Source organism: Vicugna pacos, chromosome 1, assembly GCF_048564905.1.
Source record: "Vicugna pacos chromosome 1, VicPac4, whole genome shotgun sequence".
Classification (NCBI taxonomy): domain Eukaryota; kingdom Metazoa; phylum Chordata; class Mammalia; order Artiodactyla; family Camelidae; genus Vicugna; species Vicugna pacos.
Window position 1 is genome coordinate 61,213,093 of NC_132987.1, and position 17,655 is coordinate 61,230,747.

General features: G+C 49.1%; 1 long non-coding RNA gene across 1 annotated transcript in view; it reads left to right on the forward strand.

Annotated features, from left to right (window-relative positions):
• The first annotated feature begins 1,312 nt into the window (after window positions 1-1,312).
• Window positions 1,313-17,655, forward strand: part of LOC116282632 (uncharacterized) — an 85,398-nt gene continuing 69,055 nt past the window's right edge. Inside the window, exons 1-2 of the long non-coding RNA XR_012073608.1 lie at window positions 1,313-2,009; window positions 4,119-4,240. This is a non-coding gene — a long non-coding RNA (uncharacterized lncRNA). The remainder of the gene's footprint in view (window positions 2,010-4,118; window positions 4,241-17,655) is intronic.

Genomic DNA, 17,655 nt, shown 5'->3' on the forward strand with positions numbered 1-17,655 from the left:
AACTTGCACACAGAAATCTTTAACACGAGCCAGAATGTGATAAGGGTTTAATGATGCTGAAGCTACCATTTATCATTGGAGCATTTTCTCTGTACTGAGCACTGGCCTAATTCCATTTCCAACATGGCCACAATAAGTCTTTGTGAGTCCTTCACCCCAACAGGGTCTGTCCCCCTGCTGTCCTGCCCTGAAGCAGCTGGAAGCTGGGAGGTTCAGGTCTTCCTCTGAGAATTTCAGCTCAAATGCTCAGCGGATCTGGAATTCACTGGGAGCCAGAAGATGGTGCTCATGTGTTCTCCTGCTTCCTATGGATCGTATGGTGCAGAGCCCCCTCCCTCCTTGCCTTCTCTCCTCCTTTGCTCCCTGCTCCCCACCTTGGGGCCCTGCTTCATCCTGCAGCTGTCCCCAGGAGCCCTGCCCAGCAAGTTCCAGTTGTTCTGCATCTTTACTTTTCTCAGAGCCAAAAAGATCTCTGTCTTGCTAATACTGACTGCCTTTTGAAGCCTAATTATGATGCTAAATTATCACTGCTTTAAGAAGCAGGATAGGAGTGGGGGAGAACTGGAGGAATGGGGAGGCACCTGGGATGGGGAGGACGGAGAATTTCTTCTTGTTTCGGTGTAAAGGACTGAAGGGGGCATTCTGGGGAAACTGGGGCTCGGAATGGTCCAAGCCCAAAGCTACATACCTGATTAGTGGTGGAGCTGGGACCCTAGCGTTGACTTTATCAGAAAGTGGGTGAGGATGAGAAATGGGATGTGGGCACAACAACCAGGTTGGGCAGGGTCTGCCCCAAGCTGTTCACAAGCAGTGTTTATCGCCCCCTCCCTGCCCCATCAGGACTCCAGCGAAAGCCTAGAATCACTCCCCCAGGGAAGACGACAGGGACTCTAAAGGCTGGGCAGGGAGGCTGCGAAGTTGCCCCAGGACCAACTTGGCCTCGCTCCTGCCATACACTTCAGCATAACACAAACTTACTCGGGCCTGTGCAAGGTACGGGGCCCTGAGAAGGACACACAGACAGATGAGGCATGCCCCTGACATCCAGGAGTTCACAGCCTCCTGGGGGAGATGGATTGCTGCTATGGAAGCCACATCACCCAGAAGGCCTGCCGTAAGACATCGGGGTCAGTTACCAAGTCAGTGTGATTGTGCTGGGCTGGGGCTGGGATTTCGCACTCACGCTTGGCTCGGCCGCCTGGCGCTGTGTTAGCTCTGCCGACAGGGGGCGCGAGAGGGCGCCTACCGGCTGGAGGCGGGCGAGCCGGCTCGCTCTTTCCTGTTTGTTCCCCGTCTGCTTCCTGTGGGCTTCCTGTTTCTGTGAGCACCATCCCACCACTATTCTTCCCCGGCCCCAGGCAAGGCCAAAGTGGAGCCCCAGCTGAATCCAGTGTGCAGATTTCCAGCCCGCAGAACCCGTTTCACCCCACCCTGCCCCCTACGAGGCACGGTCCACGGCCGGCTGGCGCCCCTGCTGGGAGGTCTGGTCCCAGACGCTCGGCCCTCCCTCCTCCCAAGTCTGAGCTCCCGCTCTGCAGGGCCCCTCGGGGCGTCTGAGTGTTCCCTCTGCTCCCTCAGCCAGAGGAACGGAGGCCGCTCCCTGGACTTGCTGCCTCTGTCCCATCTCAGGGGTCTCCTTTTACCCTCTTCTGTTACCTAGTTAACGGCTTTATACGGTGTTTTCTGTTAAATGCTCTCTGTGCCACGCCTCTCCTCTTCCCCCACCCCCACGCCAAGTGTTTCTGTTTGTAGTAGGAAAAAAGGAAGACAACTCAGTCTTGATAGGGAAGAGTGAACACTGGTGGAGAGAGAGCTGACATCACCAGGCCGTCAAGCGGACGGACGTGCCCCGTGTCCACTCCACCCCTGTCTTTCCCAGTTTCCTGAGCCCCAGGTTCCCCTTTGTGTTTAAGCAAGTGTGAGTTGGGTTTCTGTCACGTTCGACTGAGAGAGCCCTGACTAACATGGCTGGGGCGAAGCGTCTCGGAACTGAGTCGTCTAGAGTCAAGGTGAGTCAGGACTTCGTCTAGTCAGTTCCTCACCGGGTGCAGCAGCCCCCCCGCCCCGTCTGCACCACGCAGCAGCCCTGGCAACGCGGGAACACAGCTCGCAGGTCCCTCTGGGCAGAAGCAGAGACGCTCTGGAGAATAAAACTAGCCCAGACCGCAAAAGGCACTTGCAGAGATTCTGTTTATGAACGTGCCTAGATGTTCAGTCAACAGTGGCCGAGCCAGGACCAAGACAGAAGGCAAAATCGGAGGAAACCAAGTAACAGGAATCAAGAATATAGTCCAGCTTCCATCCCAGGGTCCTGAGCGTTAATTCTGCCCCATACGGGTTTTCTCCCTCTCATTTGTGTGGGAAAATGTGTAGATAATATGTGTTGTGTAATTAGAGGATTGTATTAGTATTCCTTCTTTCTCTAGTCAGGCTCCTTTTGGAAATGTTGGGCTTCAAAGTTTGCCAAGATAAAAACATTTCTAATCCAGAATACCTTTCTCCTTCCTGCAGGACCAGGGTCACAGGCACCTTAGAGACCATTTGGTTAGTCCACCCCCTCCATACCCATCCCCAGATGAGGAGATGGAGGCTCCTGACTGAATCATGTAGCTGGTGACTCTCTAGGTCGGGAACAGAACCCTGGTCTCCTCTCAGAATGTAGGGGTCTGACAGATCAGAAACCTCACAGAACTCAGAGGTCTGGGAGCCACCACCCCTCAATGTCAGTCTGACAGGATTTCCTACAAGGCCCTTACATGAGAGACAGGGCTTCTGAGGGTCCTGGGGGCAGTAGGCCTGCAGGGCCATCCTCTCCAGCTGTGATCATTTTTTGGGATTTCCCAAGAGTGGGAGCAGACTGACTTTCTGTCAGAAAAATAATGGGCATTTCAAGGAATACTGTAAAGTCTGCTGGAAAATAAATTTTGGAATAAATCTCATAAGATAGTGTTCTAAAAATAGGTCAAAATTTACATGACTTTGACCCAATATAATTATTTAATCTATTTTATAAGTTATAAAAACAAAAAAATAGCTTAATGTAAGGTTATTGATAATTTGTAAAGTTTATAAATAATGTAAAGCTAAAATTATAACTTTTTTTTAGGAGTGAGGAGTATAATAAAAAGCCTACTTTTTTTGAACTCTGGTGTTAGTTTTGGGAATATATTAATGAAATAATTCCATTCATTTCATTGGACATTATGATGAAATTGTGCTATGTATTTAATGAAAGAGAAAAGATAAATTCCACTAAAAAATAATTGGCCCACAGCCAGCATACTTTAAATGAGAGGTAGAAAATATGGACATTTTACAAGATGAAATAAGATGAAGAATGTCTGCACCTGGAATAAATAATTTATAATGTGATTTGATTAAAAAATACCTTTAAACTGCTTTATTGAATAATGCACACAGATATGAAAGACATCACATAAAAGTTTTATCTGTATTTTTTTCAGTATATCTTGAAAAACGTGGCTGTCCTGGAAACATTAGAGTTATATTTGGGAGATAGAAGAGTTACAGTTCTTAAACAAATATTGTTATTACTTCCACCACTACACTCTTCTCCCATCTGGATTCAGAATATCCCAACCTGAACCCCAATTTCCATTTCTAATGCCAGGCTTCACCCTTTAACAGAAATGTGGGAAGGACCTGGAAAGGCTTTGTGTCCTGAGGGTTTGGGGTGGCTTGATTCATCCTTTAAAAAGGCCTCCATTTTGTGTATAGCCTGGGAGGTTTCACATCCCTCAGAGGATAAGGGTATATCAGGCTTTCTTATGGTGGAGGGAGGGTTAGCGTGAAGTCCGATGCATCCCAGGGAGATGAACTTTAGGAAAGCTGAGCATCAGGACATCAAGTCCTTTCAAACCTGCAGTGCTTGAGACACCGGGATTCCAAGACTCCGTGGCTGTGTCTCCTACCTGCAGGGGTTTGCATCCCCCACTATAAATACCACTGCCCTAGGGCACGGGCGTCCAAGATACCATCTAAACTCCTTAGTCCAGTTCCCGTGGAGCAGCCCTACCTACAAGTCTAGGTCCACTGCCCCTGCTGCCCCACATTCTCAGCCTTGGTTTCTACCTTTCTGCCTCCACCATTTGCTCCAGGCTAGAGGAAGCTCACCCATGTCCAAGATCACACAGGCTGAAATCACCTCGCTGGTGGGAAGGGCTGCTGGACAGCGGGAACCAGCTCCCATCTTCGGACCTGCCCTAGGAAAGGACATTGGGTAAGAATTCCCCTTTCTCATTTCCACTGGATTCCCTGGGAATTCTTAAATTACAGTCTGTGTTCCTTGGGGGGAAAATGAGTGCTTTATTCCCATGGCAGTGGAAAATCCACATTGTTTGGCTTTCCTGCTTCCGTGGCAGAATCTTGGAGTGTGCCAGGAGAGGCTGCATGACAGCGGCTGTGCGGCTCAGGGGAGGTGCCAAGACACTGAGGTCAGAACAGCTGGACGCCAACCTTGGCTCTGCTGCTCATCAGTTGTGTGACTTGGAGCAAGTCACGTAGCCTCTCCGAGCCCTGATTTCCTTACGTCCAAAACCTGCATGTTGCTATCTAGCCCACAGAGTCTGGGGAGGGTTAATGGGAGTACACAGCTAAAGTACCTAACACTGCCTGCAGACAGGAGGTGCCCTGTGACATCCAGTCCATCCTGCTGTTCCCTGCTCTTCAGCTTAGGGTCAGCGTGCTTCCTCCTACCCTGGGACACGTTCAGGAAGCTGCTACTCATTTCCCAACCTCTAACCCTCAAATCCCGGAAGACAGGCTCAGCTCTCTGGGCTCCCTGTTCCTTGAGCAGCCCTGCCCTGGCTTCTGCCTCCAGCCCCAAAGGCTTCTTCAGACTTCTCAGACAGTGCCCTTCTCCTGTGAGCCTGGAGCACTGGGTGTTTTACACACACACACACACACACACGCACACGCACATCCCCCCCCCCCCATGCACACATACCCCAGAGGCTTTCTCCCTTTTGGGCTGAAGCCAAACTCAGAGAGAATGCAAAGTACAAAGGAGACGACTGGAATTCATTTTTCACATTCTTCCAGGATCCATGAACTTCAGGGTAATTAGACAGATGTGAAATGAATATGGGCTTTTTTTCAACCCTAGGTCTACTTAACTGCTTTGGTTGGGAGAACCATTAATAAATGATTAATGGAAATAGCTTCTGTAAAAATTGAATTATCTCAGATGTGTTGCAACCTGCTGCCCAGATACTCTTTAGAGAGCTCAGAATTATTCATAGCTCCAAGTTGACTGTCTTCCTTTACACAGCAGATAATGCCCCGGGCAGAGGGACTCTCCCCAGAGTCAAGCATTTGGCTAATTGTTAGAGGGAAAAACTAAGATAAAGATTAAACAACTGGTTCAAAGTGCCAGAAGCTGCCTGTGTGTGAGCCAGGATGGGAGCCTGGGGGCCAGGGCTTCCTGACCAGTAAGAGCCAGGCTGGTGCCCGATCATCCAAAATATCTCCTCCACCACCGTGGGGATTTAATGGAAGCCAACAAAAAGCCAGGCAAGTGGGGAAAAAACAGGAAGTGTACACACCCCAAAATTCAGCAGGGGTTATCTGCAGGTGAGCTCACAGTGGAGACTTGGTTTTTGTTTCACTGCACTATTTTCTGTCTTGCTATCGGATTAGCTTTGAAATTAGGAAAAAAGCATTATTTTAATGACTCTTGTACAGAACATCTCCAAGAGCACCCGATTATAAAAAGGCAGACAGACTGAACACAGATGATCTCTTCATACCTCTCTCCTTCTCAGGGTGAAAAATGTTTGGGTTTAAGGTGGGCAGAGATCGCAAGGACCCCCATCACTGCAGGACCAGGGCAGATGACATCAAGAGAGTAGAGACCCTTGCTGCACCGTTAAGATTGCTCTGCAATGTCCTCTGGAGCTACCTGGTGGCCTCCAGGGACTTCCCAGCCAGCTTGTCCATGACTGCCAGGCCAGAGACTCCACAGTCAAATGCGTTTTCAAAGCCAGGGACAGCACTGCGTCCACCGGAGCGAGGTTGGGGACTGTGGGAAGAACAGGCCGCCCACCACCCAGACGGTACTAGGAAAGAAAGGCTTTACTGACCGAAGGTCAGTTCCCAGGCTTCTAGGGCATGAGCTCTCGACTGTTGGAAGCTTCCGAGTTCAGAATTTTACCCCTAGCGGCAAATTTAGAGGCTAGGGAGCTGCTTTTCTGCTAGAAAGAACTAAACCACCTGTGTCCCCAGGTCTCGCGCTTTCTTGCAAGTACCAACTGAGGTCCAGTTTCCACCCTTTAAAATATAATCCTGCAAATTCAGAGTCAGAAAGTGGATTGCCAAGTGGTTATCCAAGGCGTAGTGGTTACCAAGGCGTAGAGGTGGGAATAGGGATGAATGAACTGTCAGTTGTGCGAAGGACCTTTTTGAGAGTCTGAAAATGTTCTAAAACTGATATATGGTGACGGTTGTGCCACTTGGTAAAGTTACCAAAAATCATTGAATTCTATGCTTGAAATGACTGAATTTTATGATAGGGAAAATACACCACAACAAAGCTGATTTAAAAAAATTTTTTTTAAGCCAAACACCTAATGTTGATGTAATCTGCTTCCTGAAAACTCCCCAGCTGCTTTCACTGCATGGAATCAAGCTTGCCCTCCTCAGGACTCCTGCAGCCCCACCGTGGGCTCACTCCCACGTTAGACCTTACACTGTGATCCTTGTGGCTGTGTCTGCGTCTCCTGTCTAGGTCTCTGACTGCCACACATCGCTGCCTCAGCCACAGGGGCCCTCACGTCAGAGACATGGCAAACCCACCTGCAGGCTCAGGACTTCAGGATTCCAGGACTTAACTGGTACCCAAGGCCACTTCCACACAGACATGTGTCACTCATACTCCAGACCAGCCCATCCCAGGCCCAGTGGGACAGACAGCCCCAAATAGCCCTCAGAGCAGTTTACCGATTTATCTCCCCGCAGTGGCTTGTGAGGGCCTCTCCACCTCTTCACTCATACTGGCACTGTCAGACCATTTCCTTTTTGTCAAGCTGATGAGTGAAAATGATATGTCATTTCTGTTTAAATTTGCATTTTCATGATTATTAAAGAGGCTTTCATATACTTGTATTTGATTTTTTTTCTTTCATTAATTTTTTAATATGAAAACCACAGTTATAAAAACACACATACAAACTTCAAGCTGAACGCACTTGCTTCATCATCATGTTTACAAAATGGAAACCTGGACTGGAGTGTCAGTATGTCCAGCTGCTCAGATGCCTCCCTGGCCAGTGCCCTGTGCCCTTGGCTCTTATTTCAGACCCCAGGTTTCTCCCAAGACCACCTTCTGTGCTGAGGCTCACACTCTTCTATAACCGCCACCTTCACATCCTGAGCCCAGCTGCCTGGGAACAATCCCTGCCCAAGAGTTAATGACAGCCAGCCCAGCCCAGCCCCATGGGGCACCTGGCCTAGTTCAAGATCAGGGACAATAGACAGTTAACAAGTCCCGAGGTTCACTCATTCAATCATTTATTCACCAACCAAAAAATATGTATTGCATCAGCCCTGTGCCAGACACCGGACTCAGCACAGTGGTGAGTGAGAACTATCACTTGACCTGCCTCCGCAGAGCACACGGTTCCTTGGAAGAGAGACATTAAATGAGCAATTGTACAAATTAATGTAAAACTGCAACTGGCACAAGTGCCCAAAAGGAGAGGTTGATAGGATGATGAGAACTGGTCAGGAGGTCAGGGAAGGCTTCCTGAGGATACAGTGACTCCGCTGAGAACTAGAGGAAGCAGTGGAGTGCTTTCCAGAACCACCCATCCTTTCATGCACAACTCTGATCAGCCAGTGAGAGCCGAGAAATGGGGCTGCCTGGAGCTGGGACCCCAGACATGAACCCAGGCCCACTCACTTCTCTTGGCTAGACACCCATACCCCAGCTTCCTAGCCCGAGAGGCCCACGGGGGTCTTGTGTCTGTCTCAGCAAGAGGACAAAGGCCCCATTTCATCAGCTGCCATCAAAATCAGTGAAGCCCAGAAAGATTCTACTGCCCAGGGACTGAAGACCTCAGAGACAGAGAGCCCCAGAGACATTGGAAAATTGGCTGTTAGCTGCATTTTTAGACAGATGCAGTCTAATTTGTGCTGTGAAGAAAGGAGGAAGGAATCATTTCTTTCCACTAACACCAACCCTCCCACTCCTCAGGCTAGAGATCGCCTCCCCCGTGAACTTATGGTGATGCTGCTCTCTAGAGTTTACAAATGATGTGGGGGCCTGACTCACTCCTGCCTGGGGGTCAGCTGAGGAGAGAAGCTGTCATCCCCATCTCTCTCCCAATTGCTCAAGGATTGTTATAAAACACATTTCCCTCCCCCTTCCCTGGTGAAACGGAGAAATAGAGCATCCACTGCTTTGATTCCTAATTGGCACAGACAGCCAGCTCGCTTCAGGGTCTAGAGTTCACTTCAGAATGATCTTATTTAAAACAACTTACTTTTTAAATGCCCACATCCTGCCCTCTGTGATGCAGAAGATTACACCTTGGATGGAGAGTGTTTGGGGCAGGTTAACCTGACCGGTGATGCCTAAGAATCCCTGGGAGGAAGCCAGAGCAGCAAGATGGGTTGATTATTTCAAAGATGGTTTCATGAGACTGCATGGAAAGGGTGGAAGAATCCTCCTTTGGAGGATTTGGTAGTTCAGTGACACAGTAGAAAAAGGAGTGGCTGGGACAGGCACCTGGGTGGAGGTCCAGCTCCCACTCCCCACCCCAGTTTACTAAGGCACCTGACACTTCACTCTTCTCAAAGTCTTAACTGTATTCTCTATAATTTAAGGGGTAGGACCAGATTTTCTCTAAACTTTTTTTCCAGTTTAATGTCCATGACTATTAATCAATTTTTATTTTTTTATTGTCACATCATATTCATATGATTCTTGGTGGCTTACAAAAAAAAATTGGCACACATTTTTAAAACTTCACTGAGGGAATTAGAAGAAAAAGAAGAGTAAAGTTGGGCCCTATATACTTTGATAGAGGTGGGCCAAAACTGGCCTCTGAGCTTCCTTGCAGCCAATACAAGGAGGGAAATACAATAGATTACAAGACTAAGAGCATAGGTTTAGTGAGGATAAACCAGTTGCTTAGGAAAAGGTCAACTTCCTGGTTCTAAGGTCTGAGAGAAATTTCTCACTTGGTTCTTCAGAAGAGGGAATTCTGTCCTGTTATTAGTAAATCCTCAACAATGTCTTTTCAAGAAACATAGGAACCTTCTTATAAGGTCCCCCAGGGACAGCCAGTGAATTGTGCATAATAATACATTTTGACCTGGATCAAAAAACTGCAGTCCATGTCTGAAGTTCTCTGGTGGCCTTGTAAGCCAGTGGCCCATAACAGAGTAGCTAGAACAGCGTTTCTCAACTGAGGGCCCAACTGAGGACTCCTCGGGGTCCCCAGACAAGTTCCTGAGTTTGACAAACAACACTGATTTGAGGCAGCACTTCTCAATCATTTTCATGTAAATTCCTAGAGAGACAAAGCGAGGCATACACCCCAAGGCCATCTGAGGTAAAGGTCCTCCAGTCACAGTATTCACATAATGAGATGCAGTTGTCCCTTGGGCACCACTGCTTCCCTGCCTCCTCTCCACCACCCCTCCATGCCGCCACTGCCCCAGCTACTAGGGGACAATGTTGGCCTGGATGAAACAGCCTTTCTTGGCTCCCAATCCCCCCACAGAGTAAGGCTCATGTGCCTCTGCATGCCTGTCAAGTTTCTATGTGATCATCCCCCCTTGTGCTTTGGCCTCAACAGAGAACCTTCTCCCCCTCCTCATGCCAGAGTCAAGCCCTCAACACTCCAGTCAACCCACTGATGTGACTTTGTGTAGTCAGGTGGGTTCCCTCTGTATCTCTCCTCCTAAGTAAGTTTCTCTTTTGACATTTCCCCCATCCTTCAAGACTTAGACACCAAAGCCAAGTCTTCCCTACTTTTCCAGGAGATATAACCTCCCTCTCTCCCGTAGCGCTTGGTCAGGGCCACGTTCATTCACACAGCTCTCATTACCGAGTCCTGCCAGCCTTCGGCTCACAGGCAGAATTTTTAGTTTCTGGGGTTTAGGTCTGTCTCCCCAACGTGATGGGAACTTCTTGAGGGCAAAGGCCTCAGCTCACAAGATTCAGTCCTCCAGGGTCTCGGCTTCCCACCACACCCCCAGCAGAAGTTCTGCAGGTGTCTGCAGAATTCACCTGCAGGACAGAGGGGCACAGAGAGTAGTGTCAGGGAAAGGAGAGGCCTGGGGGGCGGGAGGGGGAGTGCGCCATTTTCTGATGGGTGGAGAGGGAGGGGAGTCAGCAGGTGGCAGGCCTACTGGCTGGATGAGCTGGGGAGGGGCAGGGACTTCTAATCTCTGTGACAGTGGGGCTGGCCTGGACAGTAGCCAAGAGCAGGAGTGGGAAAGCAGTGTTCCCCCTGTGGATGGGCACCTGACCCGCTTTGTGCTTATTGGCATTTCTTGCTGCATCTGTTTATTTGACCAAAGCATCCTGACCACAATGGCCACCCGAGCTTGTTGACATATTGGAAATTCCGCATTCATGCAACTCGGGCTTCAGCCTTCCATCCGCCAGCTGTGCCGGGTATTAATTAAAATAGCGGGTGAGGAGAGCTAAATCAATCCCCTGGGGGAGGGGTGGGCTTATTTTTCAAACGGATAGGGTTTCAGCTCGCAGGGCACGCTAGTGTGCTTTTCAGAGTTTCAAACAGGCATTTGTGATATACCACTGTGCCCAGCACCTTCTACTGGCTTCCTGAGCATTCCCAAACACGGAGGTGTGTGTGCAGCTATGTGCGATCATGTACCTGTGACCTGCACGTATGTGAGTGCTTGTGTGAGCTTGTGCGCTTGTTCGTGCGCGTGCACGTCTGCGTCTATCCAGCCCGCAGGCCCCAGCACCAATGGCAGACACAACCTACACCAATGCATTTGGCGGCCGAATAGGTTCCAGCTGCTCTTTGTTGCACTGAGAGCCCCAGGGAAGCTGTGCCGCTCACACGGATCACTTGAGATGGAAAGAGACAGTGTTTGCACTGCAGTCCTTGTGGTGTTATTCCTAGGACTCTGAAATGCCTTGTGAGAACTCTATCTGGCGGGCTAGGAATACCTCATTGTGATTGTCGCCAGCTCCTCCCAGAAGGGCTCAGGTCACTCCTCTCAGGTGAGTTATGTCATTATTTGTCTCATTCTGAATGGCAGCTCAGGATCACGGGAGTAAGGGCAACACCATGGGGGAGGAGTTTACATGAAATATGATGAAATAGATCCCTCCCCCAACCCAAACCTGTACAGGGACACGGGGGCCCTACGGGAAGGAGCCCAGACCTGGTGGTTGTGAGCTCTGGGGTCTGGGGTCTGAGATCTTAGCCCTGACATACACATATGATCTTAAAAAGCTACCTCCGTCTCTTAGGATCTGTTTTCTCATTTGCAAATGAAGGGGTTGAATTATGTCCTTTCGGTGGTTGCTTCTGTCTACCAAGCTCTAGGATGGGTTCACAAAATGGAACTATTCTGCTGTTTTTGGTGGGAATCCTAGACTCCTAAAAATGTCAGAGCTGGAAGGGACCTTAGCCCAATTCCTAGCCCAACCTCCACCCTTCCCAGAAGTCAGCAACTTGTTAGAGCAAGTCAAGTCAGAATAGATCAAATATCTATTCTGGGAGAGATTAGGACTATCCTGGCCCCTTGGTGCTGTTTTGAACGCATTTCATTTCTGTGACGTGACAGCTCATATCCCCTCAGCTTTGGTCAAGACTTGGCTCAGGCCTCAGCCCTTTCCCAGACTCCCACTCTCTCTTTGAATTTCTCCCCCCAGCACTAGGCAAACATTCTGATTGTAGCATCTGAAACCCTCGGGGGGCTCGCTACACAAAGCATGGTCCTTAGCACAAGTAGGATCACCTGGGAGCTTGTAGGAACGGCAGAACGTCAGGCCCCACTGGGACCTTTTAACCAGATCCCCAGGTGATTCATTGGCACATTAAGCTTGAGAGCTGCTGTTTTAGGGAAAACCTAGTCTATTCTGTGTCTGTTCTATTCACTGGTCTGTCTCCCCAGCTAGACAGTGAGTAATTTAAGGCTTCTTGATTTTTGCATCCTGGGGCTTAGAATAGTCCCTGATGCAAAATATGTTGCTCAACAGTATTGAAGAAATAATTGAAGTGAGCCTTTGCAGGCTTCTTGAAGACTGTGAACTTGGCACCAGATCTGAAAGAGACCTGGTCTTGATGGACAGGAAAAAGTGAGGATCTGGGAAGTATTCCTTCAGCCCAGAGACAGGGTTTACAGATTAGCCTGGTTGGAAGGGAGAGTGTGGCATGAAAAAGCATGAGAGGAAGTGGAGAGGAGAAGAGGTAGGGAGAGAGGATGCTGAGGAGCTGGAAGACGGCTAGATCGGAATGTTTGGAACAGATCCTTCTACCCATCTCACACCCACCTCCTCCAATCTCATGTCCTATTGTTCAGTTAACCCTGAACACAGATGAGCATCATGGTTGGATACGAGGCTCTGGCTCAGAGAGACTGGGTTCCAATCCCAGTCTCACCACAAAAAGATGCTGTGTGATCTTAGACAAATCACTGAACCTCTCTATGTGTCAGTTTCCTCATCTCTCAAATGGGGATCATGTTCAATTTTAAAAAAAAGAAGTCCAAATATTTTTTAATAAAATAAAATGGGATCACGGAAATATCTTTCTCAAAGGGTCCCGGTGAGGATTGAATGAGATGATGCAGTGCATTGGCAGAGTGCCTGGCGTGAGGAGAAGGCTCGACGGAAGTGAGATGATTGTAAGTGAAGGAATAAACTCTCAGCACCAGCTCAGTTTAGCCTGTCCAGCCTGAGAGTTTGGCATGAAGCTCGGTTTGCAGGCTCTTAAACCCAGCTCTTGCATCAAAGGCTGCAAATTTCTCTCTTGCTGGCTCTCAGGGCCCTCTCAAACTCTCTCCTGTCCCTGAGAGCCTCAGATTCATGTTTCTCAGGAGGGTTTCTCCTCTAGTCTCCAGGAGTCCTCTCTTCCCAGAGGAGAAGACTATGCCATCCACTCACCTCTTTTGATTGTCAGGCAGGAGTGACTTGACTGAAGAGCAGTGCCTGGCCTGGCTTTGCCCAGACCGTAAAGCCCCATTGATGGCTTCCAGATCCTGCCACCCAAACGCTATTGCCTTTATGTTGACAACTGACAAGAAGTATGGAGCGTGTTTGATTTGCTGGAGCAGAGCAAGCCTGGTAGCATGCGCCAGGGGCTTCCTAGTTGCCTCCTATACCCTTAGCTATGTCCAGGATTCTGTAGCAGGACCGCCCACCTGCAGTCGTGCAGTTGGTACACACTGGAGTCTGTATAAGTGGCAACCACCACCCAACCTGGAGTTGGGCAGTGTACAACCTGAGCAGATGTACACTGTACTCCTTTCCCCAAGCCCCACAGCAATCCATGCTGTGTTCCTCGTGAATAATTAAGGAGCCTTAGGAATGGCTGTGCAGATGTTAGGCATGGGTTGTTCAAAGTGGTGCCAGATCTGCGCTTTTGAAACAATCCATTTTTTTGGGCAGGGGTGAGGGGCAGGGAATTAAGTTTATTTGTTTGTTTAAATGGAGATACTGGGGATTGAATCCAGAATCTCATGCATGCTGAGCATGTGCTGTACCCCTGAGCTATAACCTCCATCAATCCCTGCCATTTTAAATTGTATTCTAGGGGTAAAAATATTGACCTGCATGCACCCCAGTCATCTAGGAGAGGAGAGAGCTGGGGAAAGGACACAGCAGGAGAAGTTCTACACTGTGCACTCGGCTTGTTCCTTTCTGGGGGCCCTGCCCCCTGGGCTTCAGGTTCCAGGCAGATCTGCCATCAGCCAAGCACAGGGGACATGTTCTCTGAGACGCTTTGTGTCCAGGGCTGTGAGGGTGGGCACTGAGAAGTGAGCCCGACACTGAAGGCTGCTGCAAACCATTCCATCAGCACCAGCCAATGGTTTTAGTACCATTTGTTTCAAATCACCTGACAAATGTCCCCTGAGCATTGCCAGAGTCTTCTCCAAGTTACTGGCCCCTTTCCTCCCCGCTCTGTCTGTCTGATGAGGCACTTCTTACATTTGAATCTGTATGGCAATGGAGGAATGGTGGCCCCATTTATTCTTAATAATGTGACTGAAAAATACCAGTAATTACATAATGACTACAGAAGAATCACATTTAAATATATGAAGAGAGGAGTGATTTGTATCACATTTCCCCAATGAATATGTAATTACTGGCTATAAAAGCACCTTCCTGACTCACAAAATGACCACCTTTTGTCCTTGTAAGAAGAGATGAGATTTGAATTCATTTGTGCAGGTCAGGTAGCCTGAGATATTTGAGGTAAACCACCCTCCTTAGTCCTCCCAAATTACACTGCTCCATCCTGAGTCAGCTGGTAGGACCTGCCCTGTCCCCGCTCAAGAGGGTCAGACTGAAAGACCTCTTCAGTCCCTTCTGGCCCCCAGCTGCTCTGCACCTTGTCTCCAGTTACCCCTGCTCAGCGATCCGGGTCAGCCAGCTGGACGACCTGGTAGCTTTGTGCTGGCCCCGGCTCTCCACTTGTCTTCCCTGGGAGACCCCAGACATCCTGGGCTCCCATTTTCCTCTCTTGCTGAATGTCTCCAAGGGCCGAGGGCCAGGGAGGGTGGTGTGCAGCCTGCGGGCTCTGCCTGCTGCCCACACCTCCCAGTGGGGAGCAGTGCACAGTCTGAACCAATTAGGGCAGACAGTGCCACCAATGATAGCACAGAGCGAGGAGGCTTCTGCTGGCTCCCAGTGTGGCCAGGACCACTAGGAGTCCCCAAGGAAGAGGCAGCTTCCCTCCCTGGCCAGATTTGGGGCCACTTAGTCTGCTCTCATGTTTGAATCAGCCAGACAGGTTGGGCCTGCCGTCCCCTAAATCCCTGGATGGAGCATCCCACCTCTGTGCCATTGGTCCACATAGGAGGAGCCTGTCAGCCTGCAGGTCACATGCTATGGTCTGGTCTAAAGTCATAGTGGCCCAGATGGCCTCTTTCTCCCTGACTTTTCCTGACATTCTGTTTTAGAGGTCACCATCACGTCTCCAGCTTCACTTACACCTTTGTCATTAAGAACGAGTATAAAAAACAAAAATACACAAAGGGTGCTATGGGCAGCTCTAAATAGTTCTGACCTACATCCAACCATCAGCTACCTCAAAGCATTTGTGAAAGGATCACAGAATCTCAGAGTCCCTTGTGAAGAACCTAAAAAAGTGAAAAAGAAGCTAACTTTCCCCTCATCCATCATTTGCCTGTGACCTAACATTCAGGTCTAAAACTTCGACTGCTGAATCTTCACTTACGAAAAATCTTTAGCTCCTTGGACTTCTCCTTCGTAACACTGGACACATATGGCTAATTGAATCTAAAAAGCATACGCTAAAATTTCAGTAGGAAAGCAGAGGAACCGGAGGAGCCAAACAGTTTTGGAAAAGAGCAAAGTTGGAGGATGTACACCCCCTGCCTTCAAGACTTCCTGCAGCAGAACCAGTGTGGTGTTAGTGAAAGGAGAGACTTGGGTCAGTGGGCAGAACAGAAAGCCCAGGAAAAAACCCACACATGTACAGTCACTGAATTTTGACAAGGGCACCAGGGCAATTCCCAACGCTTAAGCACTGTCGTCGTTCAAAGTGATGTGTCTGCGTTTTAGTGAACGCCTATCTACCCTCCTAGGCTGCGTGCCCAAGCAGGAGAAAGACTGTCGCTTATTCACAGCTATGTCCCCAACACTTGATACAATGCCTGGCACAGGCTCAAAGCTTAACAAATATGTTTTGAAGGAAGGAAGGGGGAAGGCTGGCAGGCGGGCAGGCTTGACGCTCTGGATGTGAATGGGCTCTTTCTCCAAACTCAGACTTCTGTCAACATCCATGTAGCTATTCTTTCTTCTTCACACTTATAAGATGTTACATAATGTTTCATTCACTTTCCAACTCTCTTTACTTCCGAAGTGTGGTTTTTCCAGTTACAAAGACATGAGTACCTGAAGCGAGCAGGTCTTTGTACCATCTGCTCTGGCAGAAGGATTGTATTGTTAAGATGGTGCTTCTTCCCTGAGCTCCAGGGTTGAATCAGCCCAAAAGCTATTGCAGCTCCTTCTGTCACCTGCTTGTGGTCTGGGTGAGACACCTCAGAACGCTCAGAATTTCAGCCAGGCCCAGGCCAGGGACAATGCGGATGACCCTATTATATTGACTGTGGGTTTTATTGATCGTCCTATTGTATAGGCTAGAAAGCAGTGCTAAATGTCATTAACCATTTTTGTGGGCTGGTAAAAAAAGGGGTAGTTACCTGCAGGGAGGCCTCACAGAAGCCAAGATATTACCTGACTCCCTGTCTCTGGTCCCCTTGGACATTTCAGTCTCTCAGCTGGAGTGCCCGCCCCGAGCAGACTCAGGCATCTCAGACAGCTTTCCATTTGCAATATGGAAATCTAGCTGCTTTCTGCTCCTGGTGGTGCAGCATCTACAGTGACTCAGATCATTTTCACAGCTTTTAAATGTATTCTCTCAGATCAACCAAAGTATGTAATAGGAAATGATGCAGTGTTGAATTGGCCCAATATCTCACACCAGATGTTTCAACAAGTGCAGATGTATACTTAAGAAAATATACTGAGAACTCACAGTTTGCTTTGCCAAATGAAAATTGTTCCTTCCCCGAGGTTCCCTCAGCATCTTTAGAGGGAGGGAAGGCTTTGTGAGAGACAGTTATGTCTCCAGGAGGCGAAAGCCCTGGCTTCAGATAGGATCTCTGGCAGGAAATGAACGGGGCGTTTCATAAATGTGCTTCTCACTCAGAGCGCTGCTCCAAAGCAAACCAAGCCTGTGTGATGGCTCCGATTACGAGTTACACCAGGACTCAGTGCCCAGCCTTGTCTCCTGATGGTATCTCATCCCCAGGCACTGTGATCACAGCGCGGCGTTACGTACTGTAATTTCCTCACCGAGCTGCGCAGCTCAGGAGAGACTGTCTGGAGCAGAGCTGTCGGACTTCGTATTTTCCAGGTTGACTTCGAGCATTGAAGGAAGTCCCCTTGGGCCCATCCAGACTATGCTGGCTTCTTTCTCTGAACCTGTACTGCTCCTGAGACTGTATCTAAAAATGCAGCTCTAACCAGAAGCTGGAAAGGCTGGAAGGGGCCCTGGGGAATCACACAGCTCCCCCTGCCCACCACCCTCCATCACCCGTTCTCTCCTCCATATTCCCGAGAAGGCTGGTTCAGACTCTGAGCACCTGCAGAGGTGGGCGCTCACGACCTCATGGGGGAGGCCCACAGACCGCAGGCGGGTCTTACTGTCCAGAGTGGTTCACAGCATTAGGCCAAGACGTGTCCGCCTTTAATATCCACTTGTGGTTCATGGTTCTAACTCCGGCAGCCCCACGATTCTAACCCTTCTTCCATCTGACTTCTGCAAGGCCCTGGTGAAACTATTTTTCTTTCTACAATTCTCACCCCAGAATTCTGCTGGTTCTCCTCTAGTTAGTTAGCTACCTTTTCTCATCAAGTGGACCTCAGGAGCTGGCCTTTTCTTTTCTTCCTTT